Below are 18,947 nucleotides of genomic sequence, written 5' to 3' on the forward strand. Positions count from 1 at the left end.
CTGTTGGAAAACTGCTTCTGTGGTACCAGTATTCAAGAATTCTGGCGAAAGAACTGACCCATTAAATTATCGCCCTATTAGCCTCCTCCCACTTTTTGCCAAAATATTTGAGACCTTAATTAACCATGCTCTAGTCCAGCATCTTACAGATGCTAAACTTCTGACCGACCATCAATATGGATTTAGACAAGCCCGTTCCACGGCAGACATCCTCACTGTAATCTCTGAACGCATATACCATTCACTGGACAAAGCAGGAGAGGGCAGAGCGGTAGCTCTAGATATATCTAAGGCTTTTGACAGGGTATGGCATGAGGGTCTCCTCAGGAAGATTAGATCTTACGGTATCACTGGTAGAATACTTAACATAATTAAATCCTTCTTAGATAAGAGAAAAATCCAGGTTGTCCTCGACGGTCGTACATCTAAACAATATGATATAAATGCGGGAGTGCCCCAGGGATCTATCCTTGGACCTCTGCTGTTCCTGATATTCATAAATGACCTCCCCGACAAAATTGCCCCTGAGATGGGTATATATGCTGATGACACCACACTCTATAGCAGGCACGACAGGAAAACAAATGAACATATATCTAAAGTAATGGCAGAAACACTAGAGGAAGACCTCCAATCAGTAGTGGAATGGGGACAAAAATGGATGGTAACGTTCAATGCCACCAAGACAAAACTGGTTTCATTCAATAATTACAAGAAACCTTCTCTACCACCTATAGCAATGGCCAACGACTCTTTATCTGAGAGTACGTCTCTCAAGCTCCTTGGCGTAACGTTCACAGGAAACATGAGTTGGAACAATTACATCGAGGGCATTGCCAGGGCCGCTGCAAGGAAGGTGGGCTCTCTCTACCATGCTAGAAAACTTCTAACACCCGAAAGTATCCTGTACCTCTATAAGGCCACTATTCGCTCATGTATGGAGTATTGCTGTCATATTTGGGCCGGTGCATCGGCTACTAGTCTCTCGCTCCTTGACAGGGTTCAAAAGAGAGTTGCAAATCTGATAGGCCCTAAACTGGCATCTAAACTTCAGCCTCTGTCCCATCGTCGAAACGTTGTATACCTCTGCCTGTTCTACAAGTATTATAATGGTGAATGCTCTGAAGAACTGCAAGCACTTGTCCCCCCACGACGTGAACACCCTCGACAGACCCGACAAGCTGCAAAATCCCACCCCCACACTGTAGAGATCCCTAGATGTAAAAGATCTTTCTACTCCAGTAGTTTCTTCCCCAGAACTGCTAGACTTTGGAATTCCATTCCAGGTCACTGCTTCCCCAACTGTACTGACATGCATAAGTTCAAGTGCAACGTGAACCAACATCTCGTTGCCCTAATCCCTACATAGTACCCCAGTAGATGTTTCCCCTGATAGTAGCCCCCTACACCAAAGTGGCAATGTGCCTTGTTTGGGGTGAAAATGTAATAAAAAAAAATTTAAAAAAAATTCGTGCTAAGCTAAACAGAAGATCACAACCACCGGGAGATCACTATCCGTGCATAGAAAAGTGACGAGCAGATAATGAGGACGAGTAACCTCGCATGTGTGCAACCCCCCCCCATCCCAAAAAAAACAAAAAAACTGCTGGTTGTTTCTTGATTGCTGATGGACGAAAACATACATATTCACCTTACGCGTTTGTGCAAAAGTCTGTGTGTGTGTGTGTGTGTGTTTTAATGGCTACTGCTCGAGACAAGGCCTGAAGCCACTTAATAAAGGAGTCAACAAGAACAAAAAATAATTATTAGAAAGACAGGAGATGCCTTTTGACCGTAGTCTTGTAAAGACCAAAATAGGGGGAAACAGTCAGCAGGAAGAGAGTTCCACAAGCCTGCGGTTCTTGAAAAGAAGTTACTGGAATAGGAAGCTGTATTTGATATGGAGATTACGTATATTGTTCAAACTGCTCTATATCACTCTTTGTTATAGTGACGATTGTTGATTGCTCACTGAAAATCACAAGAGGTATTCCATGGAATCTGAGTGACAATAACTCTTCTTAGATTTCCGGTAATCTCTACCTTTTTTCAATCAACACTCCAAATAATTTTGCATTATCATAACAGCTGCTTACCATTGATTACTTACTGAGTCCAGAAATATTTTGGCTGAAATATTTTCCACACATGTTCAGCTTCTATTGATGGGTGAGTAGGATCAGTTAATTGAGTTAGTTTTCTACCATGAGTTGTTTTAGGTAGTGCTTATTTTTTTTTTTTTATGGAAATCGCTCCAGACAAGGTGTGAAGCCACTTAACATAAGAAGCTACCAAGAACGAAAGATGATTTTTGCAAAGAGGGGAGATGTCTATTGACGTTAGTCTTGAAAAGGCCAAAGCTATAGGTAGAAGAAAAACAGTCAGCAGAAAGAGATTCACAAACCTGCGATTCTTGGAAAAAAGGTATTGGAATAGGAAGCTGTATCACAATGAGGTATAAAAACAGTGAATTGATGGAGACCAATGGACCAACAGGTCAAACGAGCTGGAACAAAAGAAGCAGGGAATAGATCAGACAATTCTGAAGAACACATGCTATAATAATAATTATAAAAAAGACTGAGACTAGCAACATCACGTCTGTGAGAGAAGGGTTACAGAGAAAATGCAAGAGAAAATTCACAGGAAACACAAACTTTGACATATTCCGTAGCTATTCGTTGGGTTCTGGGTGCGTGTGCGATATGGAAAACAACCCTCTACATCTTAACATCCATATCTTAGTTATCTGTCAAGGCCATGTTTATCAGTTGGTTGATCAATTCATATCCCCATCTGCTCCGGGTCACAATCTGCCTTTAACTGTCACAAACTGGAAACTGTCCTCAATTGTTGCAACTCAAGACTACGTAAACTGTTGCAAAATTCACTGCCACTCCTAAAACTGTCAGTAACTAACTCTAAATATACCAAGATGTATGTCCGATCTTTTGTCCCAGTCACCTGCCACACCTTGATTAACAATCGTATTTCAGCTGCCTTTGTGTACCTTGGTGAACAACTTCCTCCCCATTGTCTTTTTACTAGCCTTACTTTCTATACCTTTGTTCTGCTGATAAACATTTTCCTCTTTTTTTTAATAGTTTTTCATATTATTTTTTTTTTGGGGGGGGCGTTGATAGTATCACAATTGGTCTTACAACTTATTAGCAACACAAGATTCTCTATCTATATAAAAGCCAAGTACGTCCAAGGATGGAATACTGCTGCCACATCTGGGCAGGAGCTGCTAAAAACAGCCTATCCTGCCTTGACAGAGTACAAAATAGATTTTGTGGCTTAGTGAGGGATGCTCCTTTCTCTTCCCTGCAACCTCTCTCCTACAGAAGAGACGTTGCGAGCCTGTCTGTTTTATCATTATTTCCATGGTAAATGCTCATTTGAGCTCCAATCTCTGGTCCCCCCTCGCCAATCTTTCATGATAAACACCCGTCTAGCTGAAACCATTGTATTTAATTTCCCCCACTCTTTATCTGTGCCTAAATCAAAGCGTAGATTCCATGAGCAAAGCTTTTTTCTTAGAAGTGCACAACTGTGGAATTCTCTTCCGTTTACCTGTTTCCCACCTGACTACAACTTGGATGTCTTCAAGTCCAACATAAACAAATTCCTGATGAACCGCACCCCCTTAAGTAAGACACTTTATCAAATCTCCAATACTAACGATTACTATAATACTATCCCATTGATTACTGTACACGCAATAATCCTTATCCCCTAGTGGCTTCCGGCCTTGATAAGTGGTGAACTCCATGTAAAGAAAAAAAAAAGAAGACAAATGCAGCAATAGAAAAGAAAGATGACATGCAGATGGATTGAGCCGTAAAAGCAAAAGCAATGAAAAAGGGCTGTTTCAATTGCCGGTATCATGGGTGGAGATGACGAGGAGTATGATGGTTAGGGGGATTCCTCCAACGTTGGTGGTCGTACGAGGACATCACTGAGATTGTGGTGGACAAAACAACATAGAGACTTTTGTTTCACCACCTCCTCCCACTCCTCCTTCTTCTACTAACCGATTTTCATTCAATTTTTGCGGTTTTGGTTGTTGAAAATAGTTATTGAGAAGGACATATTGATGAAGAATATTATGAGAGGATTTAAAATGTCATATTTGGCCTGGTGAATCTCTGTCCCATTTGAGGAGTTTTTATAAGGTGCAGAAACGTATCTGCAATGTAATTGGTCCTCACCATTTCTCCTTCTTTGCAAGCTCTCTCTTACATATAATACTATTATGGTATCTGTTCTTCAGAATTATCTGATCTATTCCCTGCTTATTTTGTTCCAGCTCGTTTGACACATTGGTCCAGTGGTCTCCATTAATTTGTTGTTTTGATACCTCATTGTAATACAGCTTCTTATTCCAGTAGCTTCTTTTCAAGAACCGCAGGCTTGTGGAATTTTTTTCCTGCTGACTGTTTTTCCCCCTATTTTTAACTTTGGTCTTTTCAAGACTAAAATCATTAATAATCTCTTGTCTTTGCAATAATCATCTTTTATTCTTGTTAGCTCCTTACATTAAGTGGTTTCACGCCTTGTCTCGAGCGATTTCCATGAAATAAAAAAATAACAACAGAATGAACACAGCTTGATTAATTACAGCGACGGTTTATGAAAAGTATTTGCTGACACTGGATTTAAAAACCATCATGTTGTAGTCTGTATGGAAGCAGTCTTGTGATAATGTGTTTCACAACAAGATAAAAAGTTGTAACATCATCGTTACATGTCAACATTCAGAACCCACACGTTTTATGCAGACAGTCACAAGGAAAAGAAAACAAGAAAAGAATTCAACTAACTTTTTTTGTCAGTTGAAACAACAGACATTTATGTACAGGTGCTTCCAGAATAACGCTTTTTCTCTTATTCAAAAGTTTTTCTTGGACTCCAATGTGCTAAACATGACTCTGCTGTGTTGAACACATAATACTTTGTCTTTGTCCAGCCATGTTTAGAACACTTCTTTACCTGTTGCTCTCAGTCCACGTGTGTAACATCTATTTCTCCCCTTGTCGGTCACATTTTTCTTTTTTTATAATTGTTTTCTTTCCTTCTATCTTGTTATGCCATCACCTTGCACACAGCTCGGTCATTTGCATATTTTGGCTATTGCTGCTGCTGCTGCTGCTGCTGCCATGCACGTGTCTGTGCTCTGTTACAAAGTAGCCATTTAAAACTTAAGCATGACAAACAACCGGCTGACAGATAGACAGTCTTATAGATATGTGTAGATGCACCTAAAAATTAGACAAGCAATTACCGCTTTTCTCTTTTTGTTGGGGGGGGGTCAAATTTAGCCTCAAGGTGATTAATATTGCAACACATATAACGTAAGAATCTATGATAAATTTAGAGCTAAGGATCACAAATATCTGTAGCCTGGCACTAGCAGAAGAGAAGGTAATATAAACATCTAAATAAATCGCCATCCTTCAAAATTCAGAATATTCTCTTTTCTTTGGGTGCTGTGATGACCTCCCCATCTTCCGGAGACCATCATAAATAAAATGATTCAGTCACAGGAGGACTGTTCGATACAAAGTAAAATTTAATTGTACAGTTCTGATTTGATTAACAACTATGCATTTTGCTTTCTTGTGACTTAGAAGATATTATACCTCCCCTCCGAGGGGAGGTATATGAAACAGTTGATGCTTTTGTGATAATCATGATACAGGCAATAAAATGGAAAAGAAGAAATAAAATGGTACATGAAGTATGGTTGTCATATTTGGGCTGGTGCATCTGCTACTAGTCTTTCGCTCCTAGACAAGGTTCAAAAGAGAGTTGCTAACCTAATAGGTCCTGAACTGTCATCTAAGCTTCAGCCTCTGTCCCATCAACGAAATGTTGCATCCCTCTGCCTGTTCTACAAGTACTTTAACGGTAAATGCTCTGATGAACTGCAAGCACTTGTACCCTTTCAACGTAAATACCCCCGACAAACTCAACAAGCAGCTAAATCCCACCTCTTCACAGTTGAGATCCCTAGATGTAAGAGAGCCTTCTACTCCAGTAGTTTCTTCTCCAGAACAGCTAGACTTTGGAATTCCCTTCCGGGTCCCTGCTTCCTCAACTGTATTGACATGCAGAAGTTCAAGTGTAACGTGAACAGACATCTTGCTGCCCAACTCGCTACATAGTACCCCTGTAGCTTATGTCCCTGATAGTAGACTCCTACATCAAAGTGGCAACTGCCTTGTTTGGGATGAAAATGTAATAAAAAAAAAATGTACTTGGGGTAAGGTGGTCGTTTGGAGATGAGGGCATAGTTTAACACCTCCTTGCTAAATACTCAGTATTATTAGGTGAGGATCAAGTATAATGGAAGTAATCCAGATACAGGATTGGTGCTCTCTTCCTTATATCTCGATATAGTAGCCAATGAAAACGAAGCATTCTGGTTTCTCTTGATGAGTATAGCAGATGAGGCAGAGTTTCGTAGCCCAATTCATTCAACTTCTGCAGAGTCGGTTTAGCAATGTGTGGTCGGGCATTGTCATGGAGAAGAATTGGGGGTTTTTGTTGACTAATGCTGGGTGTTGTTGTCGAAGTTTCTGATGCATTTCATCCATTTGTTGACAGTACTTATCTGCCGTAATGGTTTTTCTTGCATTAAAAAAAAACTGTAATGGATAAGACTGGTATCAGACCACCAAACATGCTTGACCTTCTTTTGGTGCAATTCTGGCTTCTGGAAATGTCGTGAAGCTTTCTTGGTATCTAACCAAAACTAAAATGATGGATGCGATGTGAGACTTAAAGACATGCTTAGATCTGATGACCTCAGAGGAAAATTACATTTGAACAGTATTAGGTGTGTGCACAGATAAGTAAGTTGATTTCAATAATACAATAATTAAATGATAATAATAACTTTTTAGTATTATCATTTTATTACTTTATTATTGTTGCAGTTATTACTATTATTATTACTATTATTATTACTAATACTTACTATTATTAATAATATTTGTATTGTTATTATGACTATTTGTAGTATTGGGAATCCCAGCTTAATTGCTATATAGGTAGCTTTAGAAATAGAAGTTATATAAGCATACTTTGGGTTCTCCATTTGCGAGTTGGTAGGGTCACAAAAGGTTAGGTTTGACAGGTATCAACCTAGAGAGAATGTACCTGAAATTAGGGGTTACATACACCGGAAATTAGGGGGAACACAGGAATTGTGGTCGTAGGCTTCCGGTTGACGACCACATGGGGAGAGAGTGATTTAGGCAGCAAAGGAATGCAGATCGGAGATTTCAGGTCTCTCTCGATAACCAGGGTTCGAGATATAGGCTTTCCTTAAAATAAAAGATTGAAGCTTCAAATCCATCTTGTTGTTTATCGATGTGTCTGTCTGCAGTGACCACTTCCCAACGAGATGAAGACCAGCGTCCAAGAAGGCATCAATCGTCCAAGAAGAACACACCCACACACACATATAACAGTGAACTGCCCGTAACATACGTAAGAGCATACACACTCGCACACCTATATATGTAAGAACACAGACTCTTAAAAGTACCCATAAAAGTAAACGATTAAATAATAGTAATAAATAAATAATAAGAGGACATAAACATTTATGGTAACATATTGCTATAATTATTATTACTACTTTCATTGTTCACTTTATTTTCCTCTCAGTATATTCCTTTGTATTTTTCTATGACTCTACCCAAACCGCCATATTTTTTTTCTTTTACTAGAATATATCCCACCTGTACCAAACCGGCCCAATTATTCCGTTACCATATAACACCACCTTAACACTGCCTGATTATTCTGTTATTATTTCACACCATCTTAATACTAGTCAGCATCCCTTTTAACCTTTCACCTCCCACATACAAATTTTATTTTTTTATTTCAATTTACGAGGTGGCTTAAATAAGTTTCCAGACTTTTTTTTTTTTTTTTTGTACAGGCATTTAAAATTGTCATACACTCTTGAAAATACAGTATGTTATTGCGATACATCTTATGCGATGACTGACCAATTTTTATGATTTCACGTTCAAATGAACAGCTGCAAGAGGAATTGGAATACACCCTACTAAACCTGATTGCCACAGCTGGTGAATTTTAAAAAAAAAAGGCATCTAGATATGAGGGCACTTTAGAAAAACGGTATGCAATAAAATTCTGGTTTAAACTTGAAAAAATGCCACAGAAACGTACGAAATGCTTCAGACTGCTTTTGGACCATCTTGCATGAATCAAGCATCTGTTTTTTGAGTGGCATAAGAGATTCAAGGAAAGCAGGGAGCCCATGAGGGATGAGGTGTGGGAGGAGTAAGGAAGTCAGAACACCAGAGTTGATTGGCTGAACAAAGAATTTCATGGATAAAGACGGTCGTGTGTCTATAGAGACAATGAGTGCACAGTTTGATGTCAGTGTGGGAACTGTGCACACAATTATTTGTGAAGAACTGAAGATGCGAAAGATTTGCACAAAGTTTGTCCCAGGGGTGCTCAGAGAAAATCAGAAAAAAAGATGTTGTCATGACAGCTGAGAGATGATCGAGCTGATCAATTCAGATCACACAGTTCTTGATGCTCTGGTGACCTGCGATGGAAGCTGAATCTACTGCTATGATCCAGAGACTAAGAGGCAGTTCCTAGTGGAAACATGCTGACTCTTCCAGGCCCAAGAAGGCCAGATAGAGAAAATCTACCCAGAAACTTATGATGATCTCTTTTTTTTTTTTTTTGACGGCACGGTCATGATCTACATGCACTGGGTTCTCACCGAACAAACAGTAAAACAAAAAAAATACTATGTAGAGGTTTTAAGGGAGTTCAGGAAGAGATTCCGTTAGAAGATGCCAGCACTTTCCAAATCGGGTTAGTGGCATTTCTGCCAGAAGAATGCACCAGTCCACAACTCCATCCTCAGACTATTTGACCAAAATGGGCATCAAGACAGTTCCTCGCCCTCTCTATAGTCCGGACCTTACTCCCTGTGACTTTTGGTTATTCCCTAAGCTCAAAATCTGAAAATTAAAAAAGTAAGTAGCAATTGTATCTTTCATTACGCCATTTTTTTGGATTTTGTAATCATGCTCAAATGCATTTTATTTTATTTTCATGGATTGATAGTTGCTATTTCTTCTGATGAATTAAGAGCTAAATAAATTCATTGATTGATATAATAATTAAATGAATGATTTTCGGCTACAAAACAGTCACTGTCAGAATATATATATATATATATATATATATATATATATATATATATATATATATATATATATACACACACAAAGTGATGGTTGTATAGTTTCAACGAGAGAAAAAAATGTATATTTAAAAGAGTGTAGCTATCAACAACTGTGGGGTTTTCAGCCTTTTATCATATTTTTATTTTAAAATATTTTTATAACGCGTTTCAAGCTTTGTTTCCCTCTCTTCAGATATTTTCGTAAAAAGGTTTTTTTTATTTAAATGAGAGTTTGAAATGTTATTTTTACATCTGCTGATATTAAATGTGTTTTTCAGAGTGATGTGATCTCAGACATTCTGTCCCCAACAGTAAGTGTTGGTAGTGTCCAGTCAGAATATGTTCAAAGAGGGGGCTCTCGTTTTAAAAAAAAAACTTTTTACGCAAATATCTGAAGAGAGCGAAAGAAAGCTTGAAACGCGTTATAAAAATATTTTTAAATAAAAATAGGATAAAAGGCTGAAAAACCCACAATTGTTGAGAGAGAGAGAGAGAGAGAGAGAGAGAGAGAGAGAGAGAGAGAGTCATGTATGGCAGTTTCGTCGTCTACAACTCATCGGTGTGACTAGGCATAGCAAGTGTCTCCATTAGTAAGATTTGAACCCCAAACGGCTGCTCACATCTCATTATCATTAGCAGCTAAGTAAACTCGTTACTGACGATCGAAGAAATTATAGCTCTGTATGATACAACGTATTTGTTTATACATTTTATCCCGCAACTGTCAGTAAAACTGAGAAAAGATACCTTCTACTACGGAAGATTAGTGATTCAAGCTACTCGTCATTGATTCAGTTGTTAATAACTGCCACTCGTGCACAGAGTGGAAAGAAACAATCGCATTATATACCGCGAATTATAGAATTATTATTAGGTACACACATTGATTAGCTTGCATCCTGGCGGTCGGTCACGCGATATAATTTAAGCCCGTTCGTTCCGATGCACGCAACAAACTAAGTTGATAGCAGACGAGTCTCTTGTTTAACCTGGCACAGTTATTTCCCCTTGCCATCAACGCCGCTCAGTTGAAAATTATTTAAAGAAAAATAATTTTTAAAAATTTAAATTTAAATAAAAATAAAAAAAATAAAAAGACAGAAATAATAGGGTTTTCAAGCTAATTTTATCGGGTCGTCTGCTAAAAAAGAAAATTAAAATGGATAAATCTCAGGAAAATATGCCCGCCGACAGCACCAGCACCAGTTCTGATGAAGGCGTAACAAAATCTGAAACATTTTTTATGCGATATTTCGGTGAGTATTTTATTACAATTCTTATTTTATTTTCTTCTTTTGTATTTTTTCATTTATTTTCAGACACTGTATATATTTGTATACACCTTAAAAAAAATATATTATTTGTAATGATTTGGGGTCTACCCGGTGTTGCTCGGGAGTCTTTTTATTTTCATATATTTTCATATATATTTTCTACCGTTTTATTTCAGTGTCGTTTTTTTTTTTTTTAAATCTTTTTTTTAATAGAATTTTGTCAGTTGAATTAAATTGGTTCTTGTGTTTATTTTTTAGATGTGATTTTCAAGTTAAATTCACTTTGTACGATATCTTTTGTTTATTAAATTCTTAGGTGAACGTACAGAATAGTGTTATAGTCATTGCTAAGACGCCCTCCCCTTGTTAAGAATGGTTTCTAAATAATTACGCTATTATTTCAGCACGGTCGTATTCTGCGACACGGTATAGTTGTTAAAATGTTTTTGTTTGTTTTTTTTTGTTTTTTTCTATGAATTAAAACACATTGAGTTTGCTATGAATTTGAAGGATAGAATTTTTTTTTCTATTTGACGGAGTAGATGCGTTCAAATTTCGGTGCTTTGTTAAGACAGAGTCGACGGATCGATTTTTTTTAATATGTCGTTTTAAGCAAAAGCACTATTACGTACTTATCATGTCGAAAATAGTAATATATCCAAAAATTACGAAAATTCATCTAGTAGAAAGTTATTTACAGTTAAAAGTAATTTTTGCGGAAAATTGGATAAAGTTGCACTTTTCTTACAGTTATAAAGTACACGATGACAGGGGACCTAACTCGGAACGCATATTTTAGATTATATGTTAATGGAGACCACCATGTTAGCCTTATAGCGACAGACTTTTTTAAGACTAAAAACATAATAGCAGTTGCTCTACTCGATGAATTTTCGTAATTTTTGGATATATTACTATTTTCGACATGACAATTAAGTACGTAATATTGTTGTTGCTTAAAACGATATTTTTTTAATCGATCTGTCGACTCTATCTTAACAAGCACTGAAATTTCTCTCAAATTTCAAGAGTCACTAAGTACTTCATTTTTTTATTATTACCTTTAACAAAAGATTAGATAAAAAGAAATCGAAATGCATTCTGGTAGATTTAATTTCGTAATTACAGTTTTGATTGGATTTTTTTAATGTACCTGATGATGAACAAGCATGTCGCTGTTCAACTCCCCACAGTCCCCTATTAGGTGCGACCTCAAGTGGCAATATGCCGTGTTTGGGATGAAAAAAGAGTTGAGTTCATTTTAGTACTTTGCACTGATATGTTTTTGTTTTTGTATGCTGTTTTGTTTTGTTTTTTGTTTTTTCAATAAAAAATGCGTAAGTCACGTAGATGCGAGAAACACAAACGCACACACAGAAGCACAAAAAGCGATAACGTAGTTTTATTTGCATACAGAAGAATTTGTGTATCGTTTTGGAACAAATTTTCATTAGATCAGTTCATTAAAATTGTACAACTCACTAGTGAAATTTTTACAACTCACATATCTCTATTTCCACTATTATATAAAAGGAACTTTGTGTGTCTGTGAGTTCGTTCCCTATAGACTCGAAAACGGCTGGGTTGGTTTTTATGAAATTTCACCCAAGGTATTTTATATGCCTAGCAGCGTTCTTAGATAGGTTTTATGTTGGAATCTCTTCGATAAGTATCGATAATTGAAATAATCCGATGAAAGAAGGAATGGGTAATATTGACCAGAGTTTGCACCTTATACAGCCTAACATCACAAGTGCAGTTGAGAAGTTTTATTACCACACAAGCAGTAAGGGCAGACATATAAAATCAACAGCTGCACGTGTGACATGAATGCTTCCATTTAGAGTACGATTGGAGCATGATGCTTGACTTTTGCATTCTAGACTTTAATGTGATTTAGTCCACAATACATTGTCATCTACATTGCAATGCAGACGACAATGTATTGTGAACCAAGTCACTGTGGGGAGGCATGTGAAGCTTCCTCTTGGTGCACAGGTGCATGGAGATGGGCCCCCAACTAGAGCAAGCAATCACTAGATTTGATTGAAAAAAAATGGACGATTTCACCGATTTCGATGACAGTAAAAATATGAGTGTTAAATATTCGTTGATCATCTTTCAATCCCGGGCAACGTCAGGTCTCCCTGCTAGCCTTTTATAGAAAAAAAAAATGGTGGAAATAATCAAATCTACACTGACACCTAATTATTCTCTCTGAATTTAGGAATATTAAGCAACAAAAAATTAGGCCACAGAAAATTAGACAATTTTGGCAAGGTATGAGATTTCGGCACCTATGAAATAAACATCTATTGAAAATAAATTTTAAGACCGTTCTTGAGGGTGGTATAGTTTTAAATATGAGATAACCCCCGCCCCCCAGTAATAAATAATCCTAAGCAAGACCAATTGTCACTGAGACGTAAGGGGCTACTGAGAATTAGGGACCATTCTCACAGGGAGTTGAGCAGCAAGATATCTATTCACATTGCACTTAAATTTCTGCATGTTAGTGCAGTCGGGGAAGTAGGTTATGGGGAGGGAATTTGAACATCTAACGGTTAGAGGGGAGAAACTTTCAAAGGCTCACCAGCATTGGGGATCATTTACAGTAAAGGAGTGAGATTTTGCTGCTTGTTGGATTAGGCTGGGATAGTTATGTCAAGGGAACACCAGTGTTGCAAGTTTGTCAAAGCACATTCCATTAAAGTAGTTGTAAAACAGGCATAGGGATGTAATATTATAGTGATGGGACAGGAGTTTATGCTTGTTTGACAGCGCAAGACCTATTAGATTGGTAACCCTTTTTTTGTACCTTGTCTAATAGAGAGACTAGTGTTTGATGCATTGAGCCATATGTGGCAACAATGTTCCATGCATGGGTGATTGTTTGCTTTGTAGAGATATAGAAAGTTACTTACACCTGAGAGTATCCTGTACCTCTACAAGGCCACCATTCGTCCATGTATGGAGTCTCTCACTCTTAGACAGGATTCAAAAGAGAGTCATCAACCTAATAAGTCTCGAATTGTTAGTTAGGCTTCAACCGCTGTCCCATTGACAAAATGTTGCACCCCTCTGCCTGTTTTACAAGTATTTTAATGGTAGATGCTCTGACAAACTATAAGCCCTTGTACCTCCTCAACGTAAATACCCCCAACAAATACGACAAGCAGCAAAATCCCACCCCACACAGTAGTCAATTTCTTCATAAACATGTCAGCCACACTAAAATCTTTGAATCTTTAATCAATCTAACGATAGTCTTGCACCTCGTAAATGCTGTTTTTGTTTTTCTAATAGTATGGATGTATGAGGCTGTTCTACTGTGGACATCTTTGTTGTATGGTCCTTGGTAGAGGCCATCTTGGAGCATGTTTGTGTATAACCAGGAACCACATCGACTTATGAACTGAGGTATAAAAGTTATGGTTTAACAAAGGAAGAATATGGAGGATATATACAGGCATGCTCGCATATGAAAATAGTAATAAATGAAACATTGAAATAATAGAAGGGTCACCAGGTAGCAAGTGCTATCTAAAACATAAATAGTTTTGTAAAAAAGAAATTAGGAAAAACGAAATTTTATAACAAAACATTTTTATACAAGAAATAATAATATAAAGTTATTTTTTATAATAAAACTGTTCATAGTACAACAAGGGTAAAGAAGTTGAGTGAATAATAAGTCAATATGTTTATAGAATGAATTATGTGTGTGTAGTTAATTTATATATGTGAGTGTTTGGCAGCGTAGTTAATTTATATATGTGAGTGTTTGGCAGCGTGGTTAATTTATATATGTGAGTGTTTGGCAGCGTGGTTAATTTATATATGTGAGTGTTTGGCAGCGTGGGGCTGTGTATATGTGTGTTTATCTTGTTCTTGTTAGTGCATGTATAGATGTGTGTGAGTTGATGAAGGTTAGACACATGAGTCATTAAGCGCTCTTCTTTTTTTTTCAATTTGCCCCTCCCCACTCCTGGCGGGGAGAGTGATGAAGGGCATACATTTCTGGTGTCTTTCAGGCGTGGCTGATGAAATCTGCCGGAAAATAATTTTGTTAACCAGGTCTTTTATAAATTTTTAAGTTGGCACGGGCTTATTACTTTCACGTGTAGGTGTTACTTTCTGGAGCTTGATAAAGTTTCCATTCGCTGAAAACACTTTCATGTTAAAGCCTACTAGCTTTAAGAAATGATGAATAGATCATATGGAAATGAACTGGAGAAAGAAAGAGGGTAAGCAATTAAAACCATTTGCATTTTAGCATTCATTCGAATTGCATCTCAATGCATTTACCTTGTTCTTCTTAGTGTGTGTATAGATGCACATGAGTTGATAAAGGCTGGATATTTGACATTAAGTCCTTTCCTTTGCCACTTGCTTTCCCCCTCCCTCCGGTAAGTGGGGGTAATGAAGAACATATGTTCTGGTGTCTTTGAGGTGCAACTGGTGGTTTGGAGAGACTTTGTTGATTTGTTCTGATAAGAATTTCGAAATTCACACTGGTTTACTATTTTCACATATAGGTGTTAATTTTGGGGGGTTTGAAAAGATTTAAATTGGTTGAAATTTTGTTTAGTCCACACATTCATGTTAAAACTTCTTTGCTTTAGAAAGTGAGGAGAAAAGTGAATTCCAACGAAGCGGAGAAAGAAAGTATGTAGCAGTTAGAACTTTTTGGTTTTTAGCATTCGTAGGAATAACTTTGAGATTTCACTACACGTTATTTACACAACTCAACCAACTTAACAGCACTTTATGGCAAGACCCAAGGCGACACCTGATGGTCTTGCTTGTCAAATAGAGGAAGAGAGGGCAGAAGAGGGGGTGTTGATGTCTGATTGGGACAAAATAGAAATGTCTATGGGATTTTGTCAGAAAGAGAAAAAAAAAAAAATAATAATTGTTTTTATCTCATTGTCGTTATATATCTGTTAACATGAAAGGTTGTTTTTAAAACTTCTGTTGAGGGGTTTGAAGAGATCCAGAGATTCTTGGCTGATCAAGGCTGACAGCTTAGAATGGGGGTCAAGGAGATAGGGTCGCCGCCAGGCATTGTTCAACCTGGAATGACTAATCACTCCTAATTTGATAATAAGTAAAAACCTCAGTGCAGGTGGGGGTTGAGGTTTGGTAAAGATAAGCTCTAAGAGGAAGAAAGAAAGGCTGTTTGTAACAACTCTCTGAAGGAGAGTTGGGGAAAAGGGGATTTAGAAAAAGGAATTCTAAAAAGAGTGGAGTCGTAGCCAGCCAGCTGAGCGTCTGGGCTGGTCAAGCGTTCCTGATTTGGGAGCCTTCAGGGCCTGATGTTATGATGTTAACTAGCCTGTGTTAATGGGAAATCTGTGACTTTACTGGTCTGGTTTTACATCGTTTCACTGCTATAATCAGTCACCTCAATTTAGACAGTAGCTGTTATGAAGTAATGAAATTAATAAATAGTTTGTTATTGCTATAAACCGGAGTTCTGTTTGTTTGTGGTGAAGACTCTTCATTTTGGAGCAAGCCGGAAGGACCAGCGGAGTGATTGATGTACCCGGAGACTATCACACAGGGTAGGAGACGATTTGATAAAGAGGCAAAGCGCCCCACCATGGAAACACAGTGGGTGAAGACGATCAACAGGCCAACTTGTAACGGGATAATGTACGACCATTTGTTTTGTTGGTACTAGTCACTTATTGATCCGTGCTGAAATAATAACGTTATTATTTTAAAAAGCTATTCTTAACATGGGGAGGGTGTTTTCTACCTATTCTGTAATTTAGATTTATAATTGAATAAAAAAACATATCATAAAACTTTAATTAAACTTGGAAATACGATTTAACAAAAATAGCGCGGATCAGTAAGTGCACTCTCACCGTTTTGTTTATATATATCGATAAACACTGTATGATTTTCGAACCGATTAAATGTTTTAAAGTGAATAAAACAAATAAAACCTTTTTCCAAGTAGGTAGAAGAGTAACATACCTTGCTTTTGATAGCATTCATTTGTTATATTTTAAAAAATTTTTGACCACTTTTTCGTACCTCTGTGGATTGTAATACAAATCCGCAACTTCTGTCTTAACGTCCGCCACTTGCTTGTTGCTAGAATAATATTAAAAAAGGAAAACGACGCCAGAGATGATGATCACTAATCCAAATCTAGTTACTTTGCTTGATATTTAGAACAAAATAAATAAATAAATAAATAAAAATCAAATCCCACATTTTAATACGGAATTATTTTGTTATTTTGCCTCTTCCAAATAATCTGAGCAAAACTTTCTCGCGGTTATATGCACACAACATCTTACGACCAATTAATGTGAAGAGCGTTAAAAAAAAATGACATCTGATTATCTCCGAGATTTGCATTCTTCTGATGCTGATGCGTTGCTGCAAGACCTTTCCGATAAGGCAGAACGAATGGCTAAGATTTGCGACGACGTCTTGAACTCGAAGAAGTTCTTACTATCTCCTGTTGAAGATAAAATAAGCGGCGTAACCAATTCTAGACGGAGAAGTTTCAGCGGTGATGTCGGGGAACTTGCATCGAGTGTAAAAACGAAACTTGAATCCGTATCGTCAGGTCAGCTTTCTACTTCTTCATCGCCTTCGTCGTTGGATTTTAATAATCTAAACTCGGACAGTGCGCGGGAATTTTTCACAAAGCTGACTAAATTCGAAGGTAAGACAATTTTAGTTATTTTGCAATAGATTTTTTTAAATCCATTTTTAGCTTATAGATAGCAACTATATTCAGACAGACATTGTTAAAACAACAGAAAGATTTTGTTAAGTAATACCCCCCCCCCAAATTTTCCGTATTATCTTTTTTGTATATACATCGAAAGTATGGATGTATGATCCAAGCATTTTTTTCTGTAGTGTGCAGACTAGAAGTAGTTTTAAAAGTATTTTTGGTTAATTTTAGGGGGGGGGGCTGGGTTAGGTTACGCAGAACTTTTGTTAGTGAATAGTTTGGGGTGGTGACTTGTGAAATGATAGTTCGGAGAGGAGCGTTGGGTTTATGGATTTTGACGGTTCCATATACGTATCCGAGTTTGTAGTCACCGATAATCTTCGGAAGTTGGCGATTATTCCCGATTTGGGCATTATTGGCGATAATGAGTCTGTTGATTTGCGTTTTTATTGCGTTCGTGGGGTTGTTGCTGATTTTTTATAATTCTGTGCGGTCGTGAAGGATGGTTTGTAATTTTTTTTTTATGGTAGTCGGATTTACTTAATACTACAAATATATTTATTTTGTCGTCTTTTTTAATCATGACGCTGTCTGTGGTGGTTGCACGGCTTTTTTAAGGCTGGGGATTAATATTGAGTCGGAATTTTAGTTGTTAGTTTTTAATGGATTCAGCTTTTTAGAAGATCGCGTAAACCTGTGTAGGTGGTGATTTTGTTGTCCACTTCGGAACCATCGTACTCCCAAACTACACACAACACTAGATCAACTTATCGGACCACCACGACCTCACCGAGCACCAAAAAGAATTTCTAAACCTTGGCGCCTTTTTAACTCGTTCAAGCACCAAAACAAAAAAGCGGAAATCGAATTATTATATGAAAACATTACCCTCGAAACGGACATTTCATTTCGTTAGTCGTTGATTTAATGGACTTTTAAAGGCCTTTTAAATGGTTAAAGGTTAATTCACCTCAATAAAACCATGGTACGTCTCTGAAATATGTAACATATAGTTTTATAGTTATATGGTCTCTCACATTTGCGATCAAATATGTTATTGATTTCTTTTCAACACTTTCCAACGCCATATATATATATATATATATATATATATATATATATATATATATATATATATATATATATGGGTATTCCCAAAACAATGTGAAAAACAGAGCGCATGTTCCCGTGACGTCAGACTTGTGTTAACTATACGAACTATGGAAAAGCAGAAGCGACTTAATGATTTTTAAAACCTTTGTTTATCTTCTTCAAACTGCAATTAATAATTAATCTTTGTTATAATTTTGTTAGGTTTTAAGATTTACACAGTTTTAATGATTAATAATATTATAAACATTTGTATATTAAATATGAAATACGGTTTTACTGAATGTTCTTTTGGTTATCTACAGGCTTCCATATTTTGTTCGGTAAAAAGAGACGAACAAATTATAAAGGGGGGCTACAAAATGCTTAATATTTGTGCAATAATATTTTCAAATTGGTTTTAATCTGGCGATAAAATAGCTGACAAGAGCCATGTTTATATTAAGACTTAATATTTAAAAAAAAATTTAAACACAATTAATTAAATCTATGTTGTAACGGAACATTTTGAAATAATGGATTTTTAATCGTTTTAATCTTTTAAAAATTAATTAATGTTTACGAAGTTTCTTTTTCTTGACAATTCAACTGATTATAGTAT

This window comes from Euprymna scolopes, chromosome 36 (assembly GCF_053919585.1).
Source record: "Euprymna scolopes isolate OS-2025 chromosome 36, ASM5391958v1, whole genome shotgun sequence".
Classification (NCBI taxonomy): Eukaryota; Metazoa; Mollusca; class Cephalopoda; order Sepiida; family Sepiolidae; genus Euprymna; species Euprymna scolopes.